The following is a 12,031-nucleotide window of genomic DNA, read 5'->3' on the forward strand; positions in this document are numbered from 1 at the left end:
CTCCACATTCATCAATCGTTTCATACACGCACGACGGTTCGGAATAGATCTTATTGAACCTTTTCTAAGGACATCTCCAATACTTACCGGACTTCTTACTGGACTTAGTTTATCTTGGAATCCTACCTCTGACTGCTCCATTTGGGATATAGTCGTGAGCTTATGTCATGTAGAAAAAGGTAGGTATGCCCTGAATTACACGAGTATGCATGTCGCCTTACTCACGTCGCGTCATCAGCGGTCGTACCAAAACATTTCTGGCTGCATCGCTACACCCATTTACCCGCCGTTCATTGCGTAGTAACACAAGCGCTAGTTGTGATTGCGCGATACCAGAGAAGCAATGAGTGACGTGGAAAGTTTTATAATACAATCGTTGCCTCATATAATATGATCGATTTGTGCATATTTCAATCGCACCGGCTATGCTCCCGCGGCATCTCTCTATTATTAGAACTCTGTGGTGTAGCCGTTTACTCTATTTCGTGACACAACCACTATAACATCGCATTCCAAACTCAGTTATTACTCGATGTCTGCAATTTGCACGCTCGCACGTTTCAATCTGTCATCGATTTAATCAACCGTGATTAATTAAATTACGACCTTATAAAAACTAACTAGGTACCTACTTAGCAATTAGACTTCACTCCTGCGGTTTATATTTTCCTATTATTTAGAGGAAAGCGCTTCCTGGTAATTCCTTACGTGTTTAGAAAATAATATATGTGAGCGGCATTCCAAAGCGTGTGTTGTGGATATTAACTCATACTAATTGTTACTTAAGGTTTAATTGGCAAAAGTTTGCGAGGTGGATTACTTTTTGTATTATCTTTATCAATGTGTGTAGAAAGTTAAAGATGGAAAGATTTTTTTTCCATTTCTCAGGCATGAAATGGATAGATGCCTTAAAATGCAAGATTAGGTTAGACCAATTGAAATTTTCTACTTTGACTTTAGGAGGGTTAGCCAAGTTGCAAATAATTTCGAAAAACGACAGAGGTGTCTACGCCATTTTTTATGACGCGTCGCGCGCGCCGAGCTTTCATGCCCTACCTAGTCAGTCGGCAACCGTCCGTCTATCATAACATAACGCACAAAATAAATATTCTTCCAGTGAGATTCGGTCAGTATCGAAGCCGGCGTCCGCAATGCGCCGGCGGCGGTGTTCAAAACGCGATGGTGACGTAACTCACAATTTGTCAAACGTCACTCTAAACTTAATTGTAACTCAGTAACTCGAGGTCACTGACGAGATTAACCAATGACACGTGCCTATACGTTACCGTCGTAACTAGTGGTATGCAGTTTTCGAGAATGTTCCTAAAGTGGGAATTTTCCCGTTGTAAAAACTCTTTAATAGTAAGCACAAGCCTGTTTTTCTTTTTCTAGTCATATCTGTCTAAAGATTAGGTAAAAAGTTATTTTGAGGGAAAACTAGAAATCGTTTACGCGCAGAATGTCCATTTCGCAAAATGTCCACTGGTCACCAATAGTCCTATTCGCAGAATGTCCAATTCGCAAAAAAAATGTTGTGTAGCTGTAGCAAAGTATGCTTAAGTCGCCTTAGTTCAAGAAACTTAACGATTAAACATCAACCGTACCGCTGTATTACTGCTCGTTGTTTCAGATTGATTTATGTCTTGCAATTCACTCGCTTATTACTCTAATGCTGTGGTTAAAATAATTATAATTTAAATATATTATTCTTAACTTTTTAAACCATTGTATGTAACTCGTTTGTGCACTAGCGTATTGTTCATTTAAGTTTTGTTATTGTTTTCTGTTAATTTCGGTTCAATAGTTAACGCAATCTATGATATCCTGTTATTGGCTAAGACACACTATGTAATTTAGATACTTTAACTTTACCTGTAAAACTGCTGTTGGATATCTTATGAATAAAATAAAATAAAATAAACCGTCACTAAAATTACTGTCACTAAAATAATGATCCTTTACTGCAGGAAGCCAACTGACACTGATAACAAGTACAAATGACATTGACAAATATAACATTGAATGCGCGTGGGCAAGCTATGTTTGAGCTTGGTTCGTAACTTTGTCATAAAATAAACTATAATGCTACCTACTACCTACAGGTATAGAAGGGGACACTCTCCAACCAACCAATACCAATGAGCTTGGAGCGAGCTTGATTTTCCTCAATGAGGCATTTTCTTTTTACATTTTTTTGTATTTGCTGGATAGATGGCGCTGAACTTACTGCACTGTTACTGCACGGAACGAAATGTAAATTATTTTTCTGTTTTTCTTCTGCCCAAGCGACTGCCTACCTGTCTAATTTCAGGCTCACGATTATATCACAATTGGGGTAGTCAGAGGTACATGTATCGCTAGATGAACGAGTACCCACACCTCACCCAGCTTTCTGTTAGACGGACAAACCGACCGTGTGTTATGTGGTATTCCGTGTTTTGTTTTATATTTGTTACTGTCGTGTATAAAAGTTTATTTCTTTCTTCCTAAATGCGTAGTGCCGCGCAGATGTCGCAGCAGTGCGTATAGAATCTTATTCATCTCTGCGCCTGCGACGGTCTCGTGGCGATTAGGGAAACAAACAATTAAAGTCCCACTACACACGTCTAGTTATTACAATCCTCATTATATTTCTATTAACTTTCTACTGACGCAATCTGCGCCAATTATAAAACAAACGCAGTGGGAACTTCACAGGGTTGTATAAGGTTGTATACCATTATATTGAGGGAAACTTTTCTTTCGCCTTTTGTAGAGTATTCGGGTATTCAAATTGCGTCTAATATGCGCATACACATGACGTAACCGGGGACAGAGGCAAAGGAACATAATTCCATGGAAAAGTTTCGTAACTACGAGTTCTCATAGTATTCTCGATTATAATCGAACGTTTTTGTTGTGAGCCACAGTGTAATTGAAAACTTTATGATCATTTCATCAGGTGGCTAATGCGTAACGTGGTTCACAGGCGTCTTTGTTGCCAGTTGTGGGGCATAGAACAATTTACTTTCTTGATGCGTTTCGATGGGAACTCGAACTTCGGTTACGAAACAGGATTCGTTACACATCTATCTTCACTGACTCATCACAAACCTAATAATGACACTTCCAGACGCATCCGTCGACGGCGAGACCCTCAGCTAGTGTTAGCCTGGGCTCTTGCATGGGCGCAAGCGTGACTAGCAAAACCAAATTTGGTTTTGGAAGTCCTGTTGCAAGAAGCACAATAGAGAGTCCCACTTGAGGTATAAGTGTAGTGGTAGGAGGGCTTGGGTTTCACAAAACTACAGTGTTAGGAATCCGCAGATGCTCACAAAGAAGGCATTATGCTAAATTCAACCCCTAAGGAGGTAAACAATGGCCCCGATTCCTGGACACACCGCCTAATTTTATTTTAAGTTATATCCGTCATTTTCATATCCGTCGAAAAGGAAAGGGACGGATGATTCACAGCTCTTAATTTTAGGAAGAATGAGTAAATGAATGAATAACCCGGGCGAATCAAAAAGGTACGTCGCTGGTATGCAATCCGTTTGACGTGCTGTCTATTTAACTGTGTCGGGTTATTGACGGATGTAAAATTTTTAGACGGTTGGTTTAGATGTGTGCTTAAAACTGACGTGTGTTCCATAAATTTTATGCTTGTCGATTACCCGTCCCTTTCCTTTTCGGCGGATAAGAAAATGACAGATATAACTTAAAATAAAATTAGATGGTATTTACAGGAATTAGCACCACTATCGCTATAAGGTAAGACATTGAAATATCGTAGTAACAGGGGGGTTAAAATTGCCACATCAAAGCAATTCATCTAAGAAAGCAATATTGCAATTTGACATTTGCGCATATAAAAATAAGTGCGCAATGCAAACAACTAAGCAATATTGCTTTCTTAGATGAATTGCTTCGATGTGGCCATTTTAACCCCCCAGGTAACCGATGTTAAATGAATTGGGAAATATAACACCGCAGCGTCAAAATCTACAAGCAAGTGATTGATCGGGTTGAATTTATGTTTGGATTATAGATAATTGATGTCACGTGGTTTTCAGGATTTATGCCCGGTTAATGGCAATCGGCATCGACTTTATTACGTAGGACTTAAAAAGAAACAAAGCTTGCGAGAAGCGGGTGTTATAATAATTATATTATATACAGTGTTTCTCATCTTCGCGCTTCGCATCATCCTTCATTATACTACTAAGGACTGGAATTCTCTGCCGTTCTCTGTATTTCCGAATGCCTATAACCCTGGTGCTTTCAAGGCCAGAGTGAACAGGCACCTTCTGGGCGACCTCGCTCCATCTTAGGCCTCGTCAATGCCTTCGGGCTACTGGGGCCAAGGTCAAATCCATCAAAAGTAAAAAAAAATACACCTCTGCCTACCCCTCTGAGGAATCAGGCGTGATGATAAGTTTATGTGTTTTGTTGTAGGACCTTAAATGCAGGTTAGCCGGCTGATCTTCAGTAGTTTAATAAAGTGAAGGAAAATTCAAATAAGTACAGTCATGAGCAATATCATGTACCCACTTTAGAATCCTGTCGCACTATCATATTTGAGATTTAATAAGACATTCGGTTTAATTTGTCAAAAATGTTAATGTGACATGGTTTTAAAGTGTATACATATTAGTACTCGTGACCGTACATATTTCACTTTTTTAACTTCAGACGCTAAAATCACTCCGTGAAACGGTAACAATGGAGTCAAACATACAACCTAGCTAGTGTAAGGTAACAATATTCCGTCTGAATGGCGAATTCCGTCCTTTGTTGCGAACAGGCGGTGTAATGATATCGCGTGCGCCGGCGCAGGTTGCGTCACACGCGGCTTTTTGGACAACGGTCTAAGGTACAAGCTGAGGGGTTTTGTAACTTGTTAAAAGCTCGTCTGCCGAAGTGAAGCCATATGTCACTGGGTAACTGTGGTGGCGTATCACGGAGCCACCAGCAAAATTGACACCAGGAAGGTTAGCTAGGTTGCAAACTCCACTCTCTTTCGAAAAGCGCCAGTTACTGCAGCTCTGCGCTTTTGTACTCAACCTCACAACCCACACGATAGAATAAGTTTGGAGTCATCTTAGATAAATTGGTGTTAATTATCTGTTAAGTCCCGCCTCAACCGCTCTGCCGACGCTTTCCTCTCGCTCCAGTCCCGCAGGGAAGAGTCGCTGCCGCAGCTTCTTTTGACGACGAGACAGGTAATTTTGGGATCTTCATGAAGCAAAACCGCCAGTAAACTTTACATGTTATAATAAAATTAAGATAAAGATTAGAAAATACAGAATTATCGTCGTTTTGACATTAGATAGATGCACGCGTGTGCGTTCACGTAATAGCTCGTTGCCGGAATCTTTCCGAATGCCGGCGCTGGAGTCTTCCTCGCCTCCCGCTGCCCCCTTGTGGTGACTTTCCACCACATACAAATGATACATGTCACGATAATCAACACATCGTTTCATGAAAGGCGGCACCAGGCTATGCCTTGTCCCATTCCTTACAGCAAACTCTCCCACGTTTTAGGCAGGTAGAAATGCCCAGTCGAACCTTGGTCTCTTCAATTAAATCCGTTTTGCAATCGTTTGTTTGTTTATCATCCGATCACTTCAAGGGCTTATGAACGCTGCTTAACTTGTGAGAACGGTATTGAGGTGATAATGACAGCTATTATACAACATGTGCTACAAGGAATTGTGTTTCAGACTGTCTTAAATAGTCTATTAGTGTGCCAAACAATGATAGAACGGACTGGCCTGTAAAATGTAATTATGTAAATCAAGCTTGAAGGATATTTGCCTTTCGACTCACCAACCCTGGGCAATCTGGGATTATCTCAGAGATTCACCAGTCTTTACCGGTCTTTTTACACGATGGGAAGTCATAAGAGAAATATCATTGACATAGAAAACATTTTCTTTTCGATAGCTTAATGTTTTCTTCTTCTTTCGTGTGGGTTGTAAGATCAGTGATGGACCTTATCATTCATACTGTCACAAGGCTATTTTTTGGTCTACTAATTAAACATAATAATACATATTTTGTAAATATTTTCGTTGAAGTATATTGTTTTTATATCTGTTTCACACATTCATTCAAATTATTTTATTGTTTTGTTGGTCTTCTTCTTATCGTGTGGGTTGTGCTGGTGTCAGGGTTATGATTGAGCCGCCAAAGGCCCCTGACATGGCTCATGTAACGATTACTCACGTACATCAGTAAATAGTAATCGGGACAACGGCTTAACGTGCCTTCCGAAGCACGGATCATTACTTTCGGACAATCAGGTGATCAGCATGTAATGTCCTAACCAAACTAGGGATCACAAAGTGGTTTTTGTGATATGTCCCCACCGGGATTCGAACACGGGGCCTCCGGATCGTGAGTCCAACGCTCAACCATTGGACCACAGAGGTCGTTTGTTGGTGTAAGTAATAAAAAGCTCAGTATAGATGTACCTCTGACTACCCCAATTGGAATATGATCGTGATCTTATGTTATGTTGTTATGAAAGATTTATTAATTTTTAAATAGATAAGCAACTACATTGACCATTTCTTTATTTCTCCAAAGTTTTTTAAAGATGGTTTCTTTCAGATCCAATCCTTTACGGTGAAAGTCTCATTTCCCATATGAATATAGCCAACCAATCAGCGCCTTCCGCCGGCCAATTACCGCGTGTGATCAGTTGCGCCCACGCAGGTCGCGGCCTGTGACTCATCTATATTGTCTCCTGAGTTATAGCTATATTAAACGTTAGTAAATAGAGATCGCCAACCGATAAGTGTTAGAGGGAAATGTGATTGGAAAGTGTTGACTGTGGAATATCATTAATGGTCATTTCTTACAAAATAATAGCAAGTGATCTGACTAATGATGAGGATGAGAAGCTCGGTGGCGCAGCGGTAAACGCGGTCGGTCTGCGATTGTTGAAGTTAAGCAACTTTCGCAAAGGCCGGTCATAGGATGGGTTACCACAAATAAAGTTTTCATCTCGAGCTCCTCCATGCTTCGGAAGGCACGTTAAGCCGTTGGTCCCGGCTGCATTAGCAGTCGTTAATAACCATCAATCCGCACTGGGCCCGCGTGATGGTTTAAGGCCCGATCTCCCTATCCATCCATAGGGAAGGCCCGTGCCCCAGCAGTGGAGACGTTAATGGGCTGATGATGATGATCTGACTAAATATAGGCTAAATAAATAAATTATTTTCTAGAGTGGGATGTGAGATCAATGACCGACCTTATCAACCCTGGTGTCGGGGTTACTACTGAGCTGCTAAAGTTTCATGTAACGAGTACATTTACTTAAGTAAATAATAGCCTGTAACGACTGCTTATCGTGCTCTCGGAAGCACTTGCTTTCGGACAATAGGGTTGTAAACCTTCAATATTTTAACCAAACTAAGGATCAGTAAGTTATTAATAGAAGAAAGTGATTAATTCCTATGATGACGCCACAATACATACCTATGATTTTTGTGCAATGTCTCCACCGAGATTCGAACCCGGGACCTGCCGGATCGTTAGCTCAACAATGAACTAATAGACCACGCAGACCGTAGTAGGTGAATCGGATCCACTTATTCATTGCTCGAATTCCTAATAACATAATTTATTTTCTAATATAAAATTTATATTTCTAACAGAAAGCTTGGTGAGGTGTAGGAGGTTAGTTCGTCTTGCGATGGATGTACCTCTGATTACCCCAATTGGGATATAGCCGTGAGCTTTTGTTATTTTATTGAATTACGCTGATTCATTGATTGACTTCTTAACAAGGAAACTATTATTTTGATCACAATATAATTACTTTCACCGACTTTCACTGGCATTTGCGTTTGAAAAGTGATATTTATTTTTACAATGGAGTGTTTATGAGATGGTTAGACTATTACACAACCTGTCAAACATGTCTGATGATGTATGGAATGATGACGAGGTAAAATACAACTAGAGGGGATCCAAACTGATGTGAATAGGCTCCATCAACTAGAGGTGCGTTTAAAAAGCTAATGACATTGGAACTTATGTTAAATAAGTTTTTATTTAAGTATATATTAACTTTAGTTTTACTTTTAGGTATTTATTTATTTTTTGTTGCACCATCCCGCATCCAAGTTGTTTGTAAATGTTTGTTTCCTTTTGGTGGTTGCCTGGAAGAAATTGCTCTAGAGCATTAGGCCGCCCAAATTGACTATATTCATGTGTTCTGTCTGATTGTGAAATTTATTTCTGTGCAATAAAGTATATTTGATTTGATATATTCGCTTTCGTACACAGGGTGTTAGTGACATCGTAACTAATACCAAGGGGGATGATTTAGCTCATGATTCTGAGTTAATATTATACTACTTATACTATTATTATTATACTTGTACAAAATTTTCCTGTACCCAAAGGTTGCCTGGAAGATATTGCTGCATGAGCAATAAGGCCGCCTGTTGTGCTTTTCTGTATATGCTGTCCTTATCTCTGTATTTTGTGTCCATTGTGCTCAATAAAGTATTTTATCTATCTAATATCAAGTAGAATTATCCGTCTCAAAATTCATGCTTTTTTGTAATTTTTAATTATTTTCAGTTCCATACGTTTGCGACTGAAAATTCCACTTCGTTACGATGTCACTAATGTGAACCTATGTTATAATAAATGTTGGAGGCATAAAGAACATTATATTAACAATCAGTCATAAGCAAACTAATCCACTTTAGATTTATAGTATAGTGACTGGACTACGTGTAAAGAATATTGAATATTGAAAGGTCTTATAAGATAGGAAGAACAGTTAAGTCAGCATTCACAATATTTGTGCACGTGCTCATAAGCAGTCGAATATTTACCTTTATATTTTCTTTCACCCAACACAGAGAAGTTCACAGTTCATACAAAACAAATATCATGTGTGTTGAAAAACTATTAAAACTAACAAGTTCCCTTCTTCAAATAATGACATATCATTTCAACAACACACAACGATCAGAAAAAGTTTAATGTTTCATAATAGTATGGCATTATCGGCGTATTGGAACTTTCATCGCTATATGTAGTGATAAAATAAACAATCGAACAGTGTTCGTGAGGACCGCTGGTTGAGTAACGTAGGTCAATAGTGTTGTGAACGCTCTATGTACTTTCCATAACTTACTGTGTCCACGCCTTATATACCGCTTTCGTAATCCTAATACTCATCATTACTTATTTCTATTCGCACTAAACAGTCACAGTTTTGTCACAATAGAAACAGAATACAGTACAATCCAACTTTACATTGTGTTTCAAAGAAAGAGTAAAGTTTCTAAACTGCATCCACAAGAATGCAGTCTCATTCAGCTTCTCTAACTGCACTATTCTAACACGCCCGTCTTCTCTGAACTGCAGTAATAAAAACATTATATCCCAGAAATGTCATAAGCACCAATTTTATCGGATTTAGAATGCGGTCCCATTTGCTGGAGTTGTTTATATATGGTTCTACGGCATTATTGCGTAAGTTGCTTTAAGTATAATCTGCATTTAGATTTGCGTTTTCCCTCTCGTTAATACAATGGACTTGTGAAAACTTTTAAAAGATGTAAGTACGTACAGGTAGCCATACAAGTACGCACGTGTGTTAGTGACACCGTAACGAGTACTGAGGAGGATTATTCAAACTATGATTCTGAGTTGATATCAAGAGGAATTTCCTGTCGGAAGTTCATGAAAATTTATATCGTACTTTTAATTTTTAGTTCGTAAATAAACGTGGGCCTGACCCAGCAGTGGGTGGATACAGGCTGAGTAGATAGATAGATAGATAGAAATGAACCTAGAAAGATGCAATATATTTGTTACTCAAGCATTATATATTTCGAAAAAAATACCCATTATGCAAAATAACGGATATTTTTTTAAATATTTGTATATTTTATATCTTTTTTTGTGTATTAAGTAAGATAAGATAAAATATACGAGATTTATTCATATTTTTCTTTTGTTTCAGGTATTTCTCAAGATATTTTCCAGTATTTGAGAACATAGCAACACCAGTCCAGTTGGTATGTCCTAATGTAGTAAGGATAATAATTGGGTAGTTTCCTAGGTGAAAGATAAATTCGCACATCTAGTTCTTAAAAATTAAAACGTTTAAATGGGGATATGAGACTCCCATATGATATGAGTCTCATATCCCCATTTAAACGGGGTAAGAACCCGTTATTATGTGTTTTAATTATGATAATAACCGCGTAAACTTAAAACAATGTATAGTTCTTAAAAGTCATAAATGTCAAAAAATCTAAAATTGAGTTAACTTAGTAATTAACGTAGATATGGCAAAACAAAAATCGTTAAAGCGCTCTAGTGTAAAATTTAAAAAATTACATTTGTGACTTTAAAGAACTAGATGTGCGAATTATTAAATGCTGATTTTACTAAATTAAGACAGATCTAAAGGTGTCCTATAATAAAGAAAAAAATCATAAACATAATCATCATAATCATCTACTGAATATGTATATTTATGTCATTGTTTTAAGACGAAATTTGTAGCTAACCCTATCACAGGCTTCGGTCTTTTTGGGTTGCTACTGTAACGCTGCATTAAAAACAATTTATGGCGTTAACACGCTCTTTTGGGTCTGTTTTGGATAGTGGTGTAAATTAGCTATAAGAACTTGTAATAATAATAAATAAATAATAGGTGCGACATTTTGTCACGTGTTGTCTCTATTCTTTCATCAGTCGATTTATGATGAAAACGAGACCATGAGCAGTAGATGGACGGTTCCCAGCTTTGCCTTTCCCTCACTTCGTATTATTTATAGCACTACCAGACATACAGTGACATTAAGACTTTCCTCTGCATTATCGATATTTTCACTGAATCTCTCTGTTTTCTCGCCGGCCACCGTTAATAGAGAGTATAAACAAATGTGTGTCAGCACATAACTGATCAATGATCAATGCGCGTACCGTCGTCGCTAACATCATAGCAGAGGTGATTCAAATACGTTCTATAGTTTTATAATACTTTTCTTTTAAAACCCATAATTTGCTCCTGATTTTGACCTCGCTGGCGTGGTCGACGATTTCCCTCGTTCAGCGTTAAGTAATCCTCTTTCGTAATCTTCTCAGACAAGACCCCGAGCCTGGGTTCGCGCTCAACTCTTAAAACGTCTCTCCTCTTAAATTTGTAAAGGTTGATACTCCTCAGCGCTCCCCAATTGTCCAGCCAAGTAGCTAACGCCATTTGCGACTAATCTACAATAAATTACGTCTATATTTTGCTTCTATACACTAATTAGGTGTTAAGCAGGTGAAACTGTGGCGAGGAGTGGATGTGTATATTTTATAATTCTGCCTACCCCTTCGCGGAAACAAGCGTGTTGCTGTTATGTTGTATTGATTTATAAAGCATGGCGTACTCCGTAAAAAGTATTTTTTAAAGCGATAGTTTTGAATTCAACATTATATGGCCTACAAAAAACAGATAGAACTAGCATACTATAGAACCGCTTGGTTCAATTTAGAAAAGGATTTCTTTTCCTCCGGCTGTCTTTAAAGTTTTTTAAAATACTATAGAATAGAATAGAATAGAAATCATTTATTTTAGATATAAGTATTGGTATAACAGTAGGAGTGAACATAGTAATTACAAACTTATTTCTAAAAAGGGACGTCAGCTCAGCAATATGTTGTGACACTCCGACATTGAGGGAGAAATAATCGTATAGTCCAATACGTATGTTTGTTGTGGTTGCTGATGCTGACTGTACATTAATGAGCGCAGCGCGAGTTTTTGCGCGTGCGCGCTCTGGTTCAAATCGGAGTGACGACTCATGCGCGTTTGCCACTTCGTGCGCGTTAGCTAATTAGTAAGAGCTAGTGCATAAAAGTGTACTTTTTTAACTAGCAAAAGTACATATTTATACATACGTACTGAAGTACAGATAATAATTTAACCCCAATTATATTTTACGTTAGTACTATTCAGCGGCTATGAGATCGTAACCCGGGGGATAGCAATTTTAAAAAAAGTAATATTGCTATTTTAAAT

General features: G+C 38.3%; 1 protein-coding gene across 2 annotated transcripts in view; it reads left to right on the forward strand.

Moving 5' to 3' along the window:
• Positions 1-12,031, forward strand: part of LOC126373544 (uncharacterized) — a 214,569-nt gene that overhangs the window by 22,834 nt on the left and 179,704 nt on the right. The gene's annotated exons all lie outside the window — the stretch shown is intronic.

This window comes from Pectinophora gossypiella, chromosome 2, assembly GCF_024362695.1.
Source record: "Pectinophora gossypiella chromosome 2, ilPecGoss1.1, whole genome shotgun sequence".
Classification (NCBI taxonomy): Eukaryota; Metazoa; Arthropoda; class Insecta; order Lepidoptera; family Gelechiidae; genus Pectinophora; species Pectinophora gossypiella.